The sequence below is a fragment of the Triticum dicoccoides genome, chromosome 3B, assembly GCF_002162155.2.
Source record: "Triticum dicoccoides isolate Atlit2015 ecotype Zavitan chromosome 3B, WEW_v2.0, whole genome shotgun sequence".
Taxonomy (NCBI): domain Eukaryota; kingdom Viridiplantae; phylum Streptophyta; class Magnoliopsida; order Poales; family Poaceae; genus Triticum; species Triticum dicoccoides.
This window is the reverse complement of record NC_041385.1, coordinates 503,784,448-503,799,047: the sequence shown is the minus strand read 5'-3', so window position 1 is coordinate 503,799,047 and position 14,600 is coordinate 503,784,448.

The following is a 14,600-nucleotide window of genomic DNA, read 5'->3' as shown; positions in this document are numbered from 1 at the left end:
CCCTCGTGGAGTCATCACGGTCAATGGGAATACGGAACGCTCCCTCCGAACGGAGGAACATACAGCGGCTCTCGCGGCAGAAGTACAGAGCAGCCTTCTAAGGCAATTCTCGAGTCCGGCCGTTAAAAGGCCGGATACAGCAAAATGCGCCCGGAGCAATGCCAACCAAGACCACCTGGCGCGATCAGAGCACGCGTAGCAATGCGGCCCCAACCCTCGCCCGCACATGATCGCAAGAATAACACTCCGCGTACACCATTACGCTTTGGAGATACCATGGGCACAGGGGAGGGGGCATGATCGCAACGGACCCAGAGTGCGGTTTGACCACACCGGGGGCTCGCAAGTGTGCCCCCCTTTTTTATTTCATTTTTCTTCTTTGTACACAGGACTCTGTTAACCAGAAGCCCTGTCCGGCGGCGAACATGCCGAACTCAAGATGCAACAGTCAGGGACTAAAGAAGGCCGCGACGAACACTCAGGTGGTCTCAATTACGAGCATTAAATTATATACACCAAGTTCGCAGCTCATCCCTGGAGGGGGACATGTTTACTTAGTCCAAATCCCTTGCTTACCGCGCTATTTGTATCAGTCCGCTCTACTAGCAGACTTTCTTTCATAAATAATGCAGCAACTTTTTGATCGCAATTGCATTACCTTATATATATATGCTCATTATGTGACATCTTGCACCCGTATATTTTGGTACGGCCTAATACACCGGGGGCTTATGTTCCCCACCCTATGGTGTGATAAGTCCGAACACTTTCACAAGTGCGACACCCCGAACTTATAGCATTATATGAATCAGCTCCGAATCATGTCTTGGGTCAATAGTTGGGTTTGCCCGGCTCTCACGTTTTGGTGCCTTACGTTCCGTTCCGTCAGCTAAGGTGGCACTGGGAGAACCACTGCGATTGCGCCCCGGTTGAGCCGGGCGAGCGCCTCAGTGGGGAAAGCTAAAACTGACTGGCATGATAAGGCGAGAGACTGGTCGCTGTTCGAGAGGTTTTTTTCGGGTCCTTAAAGACTCACGCCGCTTCGAGCGAAGTTCCGGACAATGTCCGATGAAGGCGTGGATAGCGCCCCGGATTCGGTCTTCTGAATACCAGGGGCTTCGCCGAAATTTAAAATTATAGAATTCTATGGCTAAGTGAGAGTGTTCAAGCATTATAAGTCCGGTTGCCTTGTTCGTTGTGTTGAGCGCCTCCCTCGATGGACTCAACAATGGGAACAAGAGTGCTCAAGGTTATCCCGAACACCCCAGCACTCGCGGCTAGGGGGCTAAAGCCAATGACTTGCCATCTCTCAGATTTTATAAACGGCCGCACAGAAGGTAATATTTTAAATTAAACAAGCGTTGCTTAACGCGCACATGAACAAAGTTTCAGCGCGCAGGATAATACATAGCGAATTCACTCAAAGATTACATTTCGGGGGCACTTATCCGCAATATTGCGGGCTCCCTTCAGGACAGTTCTATAATACATCTCGGGCGTGCGATACTCCTTGCCCGGCGGGGGGGGGGGGTCCGTGAGAAGCTTCTTCGCATCCAACTTGCCCCATTGCACCTTTGTGCGGGCAAGAGCCCGGCGAGCGCCTTCAATACAGGCGGAGCGCTTGATGACATCCACCCAGGGGCATGCATCCACCAGCCACCGCACGAGGCCAAAGTAGCTCCCTGGCATGGCCTGTCCAGGCCACAGCCGGACTATAAGGCCCTTCATGGCCTCCTCAGCTACCTTGTGGAGTTCGACCAGCTGCTTCAGCTAGTCGCTTGGGGGCACCGGGTGTCCGGCCTCAGCATACTGAGACCAGAAGACTTTTTCCGTCGAGCTCCCCTCCTCGCCACGATAGAATGCGGCGGCATCAGACGCACTACGCGGCAGATCTGCAAACGCCCCTGGAGAGCTCCGAATGCGGGTAAGTATCAGGTAATTTACATTAACATGCTTGCTCTGCATGAAAAATGCCTTACCCGCCGCTATTTTCTTTATATCTTCAACCTCCTGAAGGGCCTTACGGGCCTCGGCCTTGGCGGACTCGGCACTTTCGAGAGCCGAGGCAAGCTTGGACTCTTGAGTCTTGGAGTCACGCTCCAAACTCTCATGCTTTTCCATGAGAGCCTGGAGCTCTTGCCGAACGTCCGCCACCTGTGCCTCTTGCTTTTATCGCTCAGCCCATTCCACGGCCGCATTGTGTTCGGCCGTAGACACAGCATCCTTCAGGGCTGCCACCTCATTAGTGGCCCCTGCAATACACATATTATCCTTGTTAATTTTATTGCAACCGAAATCCTTTTCTGTAAGGTACCTATTCAAAGTGGTGTTACTCACCTTCTTTTTCCTCGAGCTGCTTCTTCGCATGGCCGAGCTCTTGCTCGGACCGCTCGAGATCCTTCTTTAACACATCGACCTCCGCCGTTAATCCGGCAGAGGCCAGCAGCGCAGCCTGCAAACCCATATTGACATATTTTTAGCAACCCTGCGAATATCTTGTTAGATCCTCAGTCCGGCTTTTCTTTCCGAACACCGAACTGAGCATCAGGGGCTACTGTCTATGCGGTATTACGTTACATAATTTTAACTTCTTACCTCAAAGCCTGTTAAAAGGCTGCTGCAGGCTTCGGTCAGCCCGCTTTTGGCGAGCTGAACCTTTTGAATCACCGCACTCATGATAGTGCGGTGTTCTTCCTCAATGGAAGCGCCTTTAAGCGCCTCCAGCAAGTTATCCGGCGCCTCCGGTTGGACGGAGGCCGCCGGTGTCACGGTCTTGCCCTTCTTTCAAAGGGGCCGCTTGCCGGACTCTGGAACCACTGCGGGTTCCGATGTAGAGTCCGGCGCAAAGTCCGGGAGGTTGCCTGACGGCGCCTCCGGAGCCTCTTCCTGATGGGTCCCTCCCTGGGATCCCACCTCGGCGTCCTCGTCGGCGCGTGGGGTGGAGGCGGTCGGAAGTGAATTCACATCCGACAAGGCCAACGACCTGCTCGATGAGTCGGGGAGATCGTCATCGGCCGGACTACGGACAGAATGCGGCGTTAGAAGGACACTATGTGACATAAAAGATATGCATATAAAGGATCCGGACACTTACGATCTTGCCGGATGCCTGGCCCTTGGAGGCCACTCATGCTCGCCAACATTGGTGTCGGCGAAACTGTCCGGGGGGATAGTTCTCCTCCTCTTGGACCCTTCGGCCTCCCCGATTGGGGAAGCCTTCCTCTTCTTCTCTCCCTCCTCCGGGAGGGAATACTCCTCGTCCTCGTCTTCGGGGGAGGAGTCCGCGTCGTCGTCAGACGCCTGATTGTGGGAACTCTTTCGAGTCCCCGCGGCTACCTTCTTGGCCTTCTTCTCCGGCACCACGTGCGGTGCCGGAACCAGCAGCCCTGCTAAGCGGGCATCCACTGGATCTTCTGGCATGGGAGCCGGGCTGATAAGCAGCTTGGCCTTCTCCATCCATTCCTGTCAAAGGAAGAGGCAGAATGAAACCTCACTAGAGTCAATCTAATTATCACAAGTGTCCCGTAATGGGGTTGAATCACTTACCTCGTCAGTTGGGTACTGCGAGCTGAATCCGCGGTCTTCCGTCGCGGATGCGGGGGCTTCGGCGCCCTTGAACAGCACCCTCCAGGCGCCTTCGTATGTTGTATCGAAGAGTCCGCTTAGCGCCTGGTGCTGTTCCGGATTGAACTCCCACAAATTGAATGCCCGTTCTTGGCATGGGAGGATCCGCCGGATGAGCATGACTTGGACCACATCGACGAGCCTGAGCCTATTGCTCACCATCTTCTTGATGCAGGCTCGGAGTCCCGTCACCTCCACCGGATTGCCCCACTGCAAGCCCTTCTCTTTCCAGGAGGTGAGCTGCGTGGGGATGCCAGATCTAAACTCGGGGGCCGCCGCCCATGTAGGTTTGCGCGGCTCGGTGATATAGAACCACCACGATTGCCACCCCTTGACGGAGTCCACGGAGGTCCCTTCGAGCCAAGGGACGTTGGGCAATTTGCCCAACATGGCGCCTCCGTATTCCGCTTGCGTGCCCTTCACAACCTTCGGCTTGACGTTGAAGATCTTGAGCCACAGGCTGAAGTGGGGCCGGATGCAGAGGAAGGCCTCGCACACGACGATAAACGCCGAGATGTTGAGGATGAAGTTCGGCGCCAGATCGTGGAAATCCAGGCCGTAGTAAAACATGAGCCCCCGGACAAATGGATGGAGCGGAAAGCCCAGTCCACGGAGGAAGTGGGGGAGGAAGACGACCCTCTCATGAGGCCCAGGGGTAGGGATGAGCTGCCCCTCGTCGGGCAGCCGATGCGCAATATCGCCGGAAAGGTATCCGGCGCTGCGCAGCTTGGTGATGTCCTCCTCCTTAGCAGTGGAGGCCAACCATTTGCCTCCCGCTCCGGACATATTCGGAGAAGGTCGAGGCGAGATGCGCGAGCTTGGGCGTTGGAGCTTGAGTTCGCGGAGATGGATAAGCAAAGGAGGAAGAAGGCGTAGGTGAGAAGGTGAATCCTTATCCCTTATATATAGGCGGACGAAAACTATGCGTCCCCCACTAGCCTGGTAAAACTCGCTTATCTCCCAAGCGCCACCATCAATGGCGCGGTTGGGTTACCCACGCACGTATTGATGAGAATCCCGGAATAAGGGGAACACGATCTCTGCTTTGACAAGGCGTGCCAAGGGAACCGCTTCGCTAAACGTGCTGAGGTGGTATAGTAAAAAACGATTCAAACAAAGGCTTGGTAGCGGTGTGATGTCACGTCGCATAATACGTCAGCAGATTGAACTAAGTGTACATTTTATTCTCTCTACGGTGGAATGTGGAATTTATTTTGCAGAGCCGGACAGTATCGTGGTGTTCATGATCTTCTCTGGATTATTCAAGGGAGGAACCCGCCTTGCAATGCCGAACATTATGCGTGCCGGACTTATCGTCATTGAAGCCTGGTTCAGGGGCTACTGAGGGAGTCCTGGACTAGGGGGTGTCCGGACAGCCGGACTATCATTATCCACCGGACTCCAAGACTACGAAGATACAAGATTGAAGACTCCGTCCCGTGTCCGGATGGGACTTTCCTTGGCGTGGAAGGCAAGCTTGGCAATACGGATATGTAGATCTCCTACCATTGTAACCGACTCTGTGTAACCCTAGCCTCCTCCGGTGTCTATATAAACCGGAGGGCTTTAGTCCGTAGGACAACATACATTACAACAATCATACCATAGGCTAGCTTCTAGGGTTTAGCCTCCTTGATCTCGTGGTAGATCCACTCTTGTACTACCCATATCATCAATATTAATCAAGCAGGACGTAGGGTTTTACCTCCATCAAGAGGGCCCGAACCTGGGTAAAAACATCGTGTCCCTTGTCTCCTATTACCATCCGCCTAGACGCACAGTTCGAGACCCCCTACCCGAGATCCGCCGGTTTTGACACCGACATCTGTACTTAGACATGTTAGCTTCCGCTCGTGCTTGACTTGTATGCTCTGAATGTTGGGTCGTGAGACCCATGTTTGTAATATCTCGCTCCTCGGAGCCTATCGAATAAATACTTGAGTCATAGAGTCATGTTGTGATGCCATGTTGTATATGCACATATCGAGCATATTGTGTGTATGTTATTGAAATGCTTGGTATGTGTGGGATCTGACTATCTAGTTGTTTATCCTTAGTAGCCTCTCTTACCGGGAAATGTCTCCTAGTGTTTCCACCGAGCCATGGTAGCTTGCTACTGCTCCGGAACACTTAGGCTGGCCGGCATGTGTCCTTCTTCGTTCCTGTGTCTATCCCTTCGGGGAAATGTCACGCGATGAATACCGGAGTCCTGTTAGCCCGCTACAGCCCAGTTCACCGGAGTCCTGCTAGCCCAGTGCTACAGCCTGGATTCACTCGCTGATGACCGACACGTTCGATGCTGGGTCATGGATGCCTGTCCCTGTAAGTTTGTGCCACTTTGGGTTTACGACTAGCCATGTCAGCCCGGGCTCCTTATCATATGGATGCTAGCGACACTATCATATACATGTGCCAAAAGGCGCAAACGGTCCCGGGCAAAGGTAAGGTGACACCCGTGGGAATACCGTGCGTGAGGTCGCAAAGTGATATGAGGTGTTACATGCTAGATCGATGTGGCATTGAGTCGGGGTCCTGACAGCTTTGGTATCAGAGCCTGACTGCCTGTAGGATTACCAAGCCAAACCGGTCGAAGTTGTGTCTAGAAATGCTTTAGTTATATAAGGGAATTGATTGTGGGATGGAACGTAAGGCTCTTTTTACTCCTTATACCTCATGGCCTTCTGATCTGAGTCAACCTCTTCTCTTCTACGGGGATTAAGAACTAGGTCTTCTCATCTATCTATCAGGATGACGTGTTACTAATCCAGACTTATAGGATTGTTGGTTTCAAGCCCCAGTTCAGTTCCTACTACTTCCGTGTGTTGTTAGTTGATCTCAGAACGTTGATATTGTGATGTTGAGTGGTCATGCCACTATTTTGCAGGATGTCTCAAATCATTTTGAGCATTTACAGCCGTTATGCTGTCCGAGTCATCCCAGGTTTCTAAACAATCTGATGCACTTGCAAATCCTTTCCCTCTGGTGTTTATGTTCCTTTGGGCCAGGTTAATCACACTAATTGCTGAGTTGAGGTATTCTTTTACCTCGACATATATGTTGGAGTTAATATTATGACCCTAGGTGTCTTAGGGGATCATCTAGTAATCTAGCTATGATTTGTGTCCCAGTGTGATGACTCTGGCCTTTATTCCCGAAAGCATCCCTTGATGCCACTTAGTAGTAGGTATTCTACTTCTAGGTTTCTGAACCCGAGATCCACCCTACTTACCTCCTGTTGATAGTGTTTGCTAGTTCCTATAGGATATTAGTAACTTTGCGATAGTCCTCGAGGTCCGTGGTATTTCCTTCTTCCAAATACCATGAACCATTCTTGGCAGGAGTTCTTTTGAACCGAAAGATCACAATTAGAGTACTCTTGAGCAGTTCTCCATTCATAGTTGTGACTCTGCCAGTTCTACCTTCCTGCATGGGTTATCCGGAAGAAATGTTGAGCTTTGCTCGACATACTGATCTATGCATCCACAACTCAGAAAATCAGATGTTCTTTTGAGTTGTCTCTCTTTAGTTGTCTTCTGACCTTCGTCTATCAATTGATGGTCAAGAGTATGCGTGCATTTGTTCGTCGATGCCTATTACTCTTGTGGTCCGTCAAGCCATTCTATTTCGGAATGACTAGGAGAAACAAACTCCAGTACCTCATCCAGTTCTAGGATTGGGTCAAAGCAGTTGTATTCCATAGATCAAAATGTCAATCCAGCTTTTGTTCTGTTCTACCTTGGAGTGTTACCATCTTTATGTCAGGAATGTCATGAGAATTGCACCTTCCCTTATGAATCCTTGACGTAGTGATACTTCTCGCCATCATCATTCGCTCCTCGGTTCCGTGTTGTTGCAACCGGAATGCCGACAAGTGAATTGTGATGTGTGAAATTAATACTTCTAGCAACCATGTTGCTTAGTAGTACATGGACAATATTCTCATTCTTAGCGTATTGGTTATTAAATCATCATCCTAAGATTGATCGTGCTACCTAATCCTTATTTCTGGTGCACTCTTCGATCAATGAGTTAGGACTATTCAATCCCTTGCTTATTTAATCATATCGTCTTGCTCTGGAAAGTAAGATTGTTTCCGAGCTTAGTAACATATTGGTGGTTCGTAATTTTCCGAATATCCTCTTGGAAGTATTACCGGGTTGTCACCTGGCCGCTATGTTGAGTTCGTGATCAAGTTGGTTTTCTTATAAATCACTCCTTCTCCAAGAATCTGTGTTGGATATCCCTGAGCTAGTTGGTTGAGCTAGACAACAACTTGGAGAGTTGGAAGATAAAAGCTTGTCTGACTTAGTTCATGTTAAGGGATATCTTCCTCTGTGTGTGTGTTGAAGAAAGATGATATCTCCATTGATTGGTCCTCGTGATCAGTTGTTGGATCTATTGTCTTGTCAAAACTTTGATTTGAGTATGGGCTATCGTCAAGTCAAGTCAGAACCAATGATGTTCGTAATGTTGTCTTACTCGTGGTTGATCCCTCGAGCATACACCATTACATCTTTTGGTCTGACCAATGCTATCACCGTGTTCACATGATGGTGGAAGTCCAGTGATATGGAATTCCGATGAGTTGTTGTTGAGCCCATCAACAGCATTTTGTCTCCCCCATGATTCATGTTGAACATTACACTGGTATTGGAAACTTTGTAAGCATTGCCTTCATGTTCCGCTCATGAGGTATACATCTGGATGAAAGAAGTGACTTCCTCGAATTCTCGTGCATTAGGTGTAAGTTGCCACCATGAATTTGAGAAAGGTTTGTTTTGATTTCCTTGGAATCACCCCGAATCAGTCATGCATATGTGCGAAGTATTCTATGGTTTGGTAGATTAATTACCTCCATTCCATATGTATCTCCTAGCACACCAAGCCACTGATTGACTTGTTCAAGGATAAGAAGTTCATTGATAAGTGCACAAGGACTTTGATATCCTCGATGTTGGTTCCCAACCAGAACTCGGTAGTGTTTTATTATAAGACTACTATGTGGTCATGCTTGTCTAGGACAGCATGTTCACATGTGTTTAGCAGGACCAGCTCATGTTTTGGGGCTTGCTATCGTAGTTCATTTCCCGAGAATTTCGCAACGTCATCTCGTCGATTTGTGTTGCAACCTTTCTTTTCGGACATGCTGAGTCTGAAGTATCCTATCACCAATCGGATCTGAATCTTAGGCAGATATGATGGTTGGAACATTCCCAGCATTAGCACTTTGTCCCTAGCTTGCACCGCCATTGCGCCATCCAACCATGGACTACCCTTCTCGGTAGTTTCTGGTCAGGATCACCTTTAACAGTGGTCCTACCATGGGTCCCATTCCTTTCCGTTGATAAGCAAAATCATCCATTGCGTTGTCTTCAACAAGGTAGTCCACATCACCCATTCTAGTCCGAGCATGTCATTTTTCCGAACTCCTTCAAATGATCGATTGTGATTGCCTTAGGCTGGTATAAAGAGTCTCAACGATCTCTATATCAAAAGTAATTCTTTTTGCCACTTAAGGGAATATTTCCGCGGGTCACCTTCCTTAAGATGTCTCGTTATAGTATCATGGCAACTCAACTCCTCGTTGCGTGGACATCCGTTCACCACCTTTTTAAGGCGGGATTGTTGTCTACCTAGTGAACCCTCGCCATCCGTTCCACTCCATCTCTCTAGATGTATGCTTCGTGTCTCAGCTCGAGAGGTGTTTTCACTCCATGAGTTGATCCTGAGTTGTTCGATCCTCAAGAAGATCGATCCTTCTAGAGTCTCCCTCTCCTCTCTTTGACATAATAACTGGAGTTCTCAGAACAAGACGTCGAGACAAAGATGGTGATCGAAACAACGTTCCTATGAAGTGCAACCTGGATCGTGAAGACCATGTTAGCTTGTGCCCCCTCTGTCTTCTTACCTCACATCTTGAATCTCAGGACGAGATTCTTGTTTAGTGGGGATGAGTTGTCACAGCCCTAGCTCAGCCCCTGCTGCCTTTGCTTGTTTCTCTTGTCATCATGTTTACAATTTAAATAAACTTGAAATGGGGATTGATAAACCCTAGCACAAATGCAATTCAAATAGGTTCAACCAAAATATTTTCAATGACCTCAAAATATCCTTTTAAAATGTTCATGATTTGTGGAAAAAGGTGAAAGCCTCTACCAGAGATGATGCATATTTTTCCAGGACATTTTGATCATTGAATTAAATCATTATGATATTGAGTTGGAGTTTAAAATTACCATTAAATATTGGTTGCTCCAAATATTCTGAAATTTGTTGTGTGGTTTTAAAATAATTCAAATATTCCTCACAAAAATTTACAGAATTAACCAAAGTGTTTTGGTTAGTATTTTATTTGCAAAACAGTAGCAGAAATTAGAAAAACTGAAACAAATAATAAAGAGAGGGAGAGAAGGCCACCAGGCCACCTACCTAACCTACCTGGCCCAAACTTACCTGGCGCCCCACTTGGCCCAGCTCCTCCAGCCGGCCCGGCCCATCTGGCCGTGCCAGTCATCACCTATCTCTGCCAGTAGGCAGAGGAGGGAGACAGCGCACCGCCGCCGAGCACGCGCGAGGCCACCTCCTGCTTCGCCGTGTCGACGCCTCCTCCTCCCTGTCCTCGCGTCTGGAGACGCCCCGCAGCCCCTCTGCCTCTCCCCTCACTCTATGTTCTCTCCCTCGCTCTCTAGCTCCTTCCCCGAGTGCGACCGAACGCCACACCCGAGCGGAGCTCGTCGCCACCCTCGCTGTTCGCCGTGGCCACCATGCTCCCCTCGCCACCTCGACCTGCCAGAGGCTCCGCCACTGCCGCCTACGCCTTCTGCACCGAGCCAAGCGAGCCGGGAAGCCCTGCTTCATCCTCGGCATCGTCTTCTTCAACCTCGGCCACCGGAGATCGCCACCGTCATTCGCCGCCGTCCGCACTTCCCCAAGGCCGCCGACCAGCTCTCTGGATCCGTCGTGAGCTCCTCTACCTATCCCCCTACCTCCCGTGCTCGATTACGCCACGTAGCCACCGCCCCCTTCGAGCCCGAGCGCTCCTCGCCACTGGCCATGTCGCCGTCGTGGCTACGGCCGTGCAAGCACGCGTCCGAGCGCACCACCGCATTCAGTGCGTCCTCAGGAGCCTAACGCACGCACTCCGTCGCCCTGCCGTGCACCGTAGCCCTCTTTTCCTCTCTGCCCGAACTCTGGCGCAGCCGCGAGCTCTTCTCAGGCGAGCTCCGGCCACCCTGCACCCTGCTGCTGCCTCTGCTCGATGCGGCCGAGCGAGGGCTTCCTCCTGGTGCCCCCAGTGCGCCAAACGGTGACCCGCATGAGAAACCCGAGCAACTCCGGTGAAACCCCGCAGCATTTTTGGTCGCCGTCGACCAAGCTCCGGCGAGCTGACGTGGCGCTGGCTTAAGTAGTGCTAATGACCCTGCTAAAACCCCCTAGAGCCACTGCCATGTGGGCCCATTGCCTGTTTAGTTTAACTTAAGTTTATGTTTAGATTAGTTATTAACCCAGCTGGTCCCACACGTCAGTTTGACTTGCTGACGTGGCCTTTGACCGGCCCCACACGTTAGTGACTCATGCCAGCGGTGTGTCACTGACCAGTAGGTCCCACTGGTCAGTTTGACTCTGGGCGACCCTGTTGACCAGCTGACGTCACAGCTACGCAGTGCTGACGCAGTAACTCCTTTTTCTGAATTTATTCTTATTCAGGAAATTTCAGAAAATAGTGCTAACTTCTAAAAATCATATAAAATCAACCGTAGCTCCAAATCAAACAAATTATATATAAAAAATTATCAGAAAAATCCAATCTATCCATCTGTACTGGTTTCATGCATGTTAGAACACAATAACCTTGCTGTTTAGGTGAAACAAGTTAATGCACTAATATGACTTCATAAAATGGGTTTGCATTTGAATCTTTGGTTCAAATGGACTCATTTCAATCTGTTCTAGCTTGCATTAGCCCAAAACACATTCATATTGCCATGTCATAGCATGCATCATATTGCTGCATATCGCCATGTGTTGATTGTGTTCTTTCTGGGTTTGCCGGTGTTTGTCCCCTCTCGATAGACGTGGTTTCGATGATGAGATCGATGACACCGATGAAGAGCTATAATATCTTCAGAAGTGCCAGGCAAGCAAAAACCCCTTGTTCATTCCGATACAATCCCACTCTCTCGCTCCTGCTCTCTTTTACTGCATTAGGACAACAACGATTCATCTGTTACTTGCTGCGGTAGCTGAACCCCTTTATCCTCTGCATGACCTGTCATTCGACAGTAAATAGATGAAACCCACTAGCATGAGTAGGAGTTGTTTGAGCCCTGTTGTGCCTACTCATTCATGCTTGTTTGTCATGCCTGCTACTGCTTAGAGTTGAGTCAGGTCTGATTCATCGAGGATGAATCAGAGGTGTGTGAACATGTCCTACTGTGTGTGTGAGCAAAGAGTGTGAAAACGATTTGGTAAAGGTAGCGGTGATAGGCCATGTAGGAGTACATGGTGGGTTGTCTCATTGCAGCCGTCCTCAGGAACTGAGTTCTGTGTTTGTGATCCATGATACAGTTACTACCACGCATTGGGCCCGAAACCAATGGACCCTCTCGGCTTCTTAATTACCCTTGTCCTCTGTCCAGGAGTTGCAAGTAGTTTCTGGTGTTTGTACTATGCTCGAGGCCGTGGGCAGCGCTGACCGGAGGGGTGGCCTATGATGCGGTAGGCACGTGGCTGGGTATACCGGGCGCCCGTTTGGTGCCACGGAACCCTGTACACATCGTTTGGGGCTGTGAGCGAAACTCCGGCCGGATCTCCTCATGGATGGAACCCGAATAGGCGATAAACCTGGACTAGAGACTTGAGTGTTTAGGCAGGCCGTGGCCGACACCCACGTTGGGCTTCCGCTTGAAGGTTGCCGAGTACATGTCGTGTAAACAGTAGTAAGTGGTGAGAGCGTGTGTGAAGAAGTACACCCCTGCAGGGTTAATATCATCTATTCGAATAGCCGTGTCCGCGGTAAAGGACTTCTGGGTTGCCTGTACAGTTCATAGACAAGTGAAAGTGGATACTTTAAAATACGCAAGATAAGCGTGAGTGCTATGGATGGCGTTCTCGTAGGGAGACGGGAGCGGATCCATAGTGCTGTATTGGTATGGTGAATATGTGGACTCGTGTGCGCCACCTCAAAAGAGTTACTTGCAGTCGTAGTTTAGGATAGCCACCGAGTCAAAGCCGGCTTGCTTCTGTTAAACTCCACCATCCCCTTTGTTGATAATGATGCATATGTAGTTAGATCTGATGTAAGTCTTGCTGGGTACATTTGTACTCACGTTTGCCTATTTTATGTTTTTGCAGAGAGACTTCAGTCTCACTAGTAGTTCCACGTGGACTTCGACGTTTAGCTTGTTACCTCAGCTATGATCTTGTGCCCTTGGCAGGATCTGGTAAATAGTCAGGCTTCTAAGCCTTTTTCTTTTGTAGATGTCTGTACTCAGACATGTTAGCTTCCGCTTGTGCTTGACTTGTATGCTCTGAATGTTGGGTCGTGAGACCCATGTTTGTAATATCTCGCTCCTCGGAGCCTATTGAATAAATACTTGAGTCGTAGAGTCATGTTGTGATGCCATGTTGTATTTGCACATATCGAGCATATTGTGTGTATGTTATTGAAATGCTTGGTATGTGTGGGATCTGACTATCTAGTTGTTTATCCTTAGTAGCCTCTCTTACCGGGAAATGTCTCCTAGTGTTTCCACCGAGCCATGGTAGCTTGCTACTGCTCTGGAACACTTAGGCCGGCCGGCATGTGTCCTTCTTCGTTCCTGTGTCTGTCCCTTTGGGGAAATGTCACGCGATGAATACCGGAGTCCTGTTAGCCCGCTACAGCCCGGTTCATCGGAGTCCTGCTAGCCCAGTGCTACAGCCTGGATTCACTCGCTGATGACCGACACGTTCGATGCTGGGTCATGGATGCCTGTCCCTGTAATTTTGTGCCACTTTGGGTTTATGACTAGCCATGTCAGCCCGGGCTCCTTATCATATGGATGCTAGCGACACTATCATATACATGTGCCAAAAGGCGCAAATGGTCCCGGGCAAAGGTAAGGCGACACCCGTGGGAATACCGTGCGTGAGGCTGCAAAGTGATATGAGGTGTTACATGCTAGATCGATGTGGCATTGAGTCGGGGTCCTGACAGAGGAGATGCGCGGTCGCTTCATCGCCAACTTCCAGGGCACTCGCGACCGTCCACCGGCTGCGGGAGACCTGCGCCGCATCAAGCAGTAGCCTGGAGAGACCCTGCAGAAGTATATCCAGTGCTTCAACAACTTTCGCCTCAAGATCCCCAAGGTGTCGGATGAGGCCATCATTTCAGCATTCACCGATGGCGTCCGCGTTGTCAAGATGAAGAGGAGCTTGCTATCCATGAGGATCTCTGCACAGCCTTGGAGATGTTCAACATGGCGAACAAGTGCGCGAGGGCTGAGGAGGGACGCCTCTCCCTTCTTGAGCTCCCCGATGCTGATCCAGAAGAGAAGAAGGCCAAGACCAAGCACGTGAAGCGCAAGGGGCCGGCCATGCTTGCGGCCGAACCAGAAACGAAGCGCGGCTGCGACTACCCTGAGTCATCCAAGAGCAACCGGGCGTTCTGCATCTTCCACAATGTTCACAGCCACAACACCAACAATTGTCAGGAGCTCAGGGCCCTCCGTGACAAGTGCCTCGGTCGACGCCCCGAGCACAACGATCGAGGCTACGGTCGTGGAGGCGGCCGGGGTGGAGGACGCTGGGATGAACGCGACCACCGTCAGGAGTGGCGTGACCAGCATCGTGAGGACCACTGGCAAGGCCAGCCTCGCGAGGGCGCTTGGAGGGAGCAGACTCGTGAGGAGCGCCCTCAGGGCAACACAGATCTGCCCCATTTGCCTCCACCGCCAAGAAGGAATGAAGATCACCACCAAGACGAGGGGGATGGG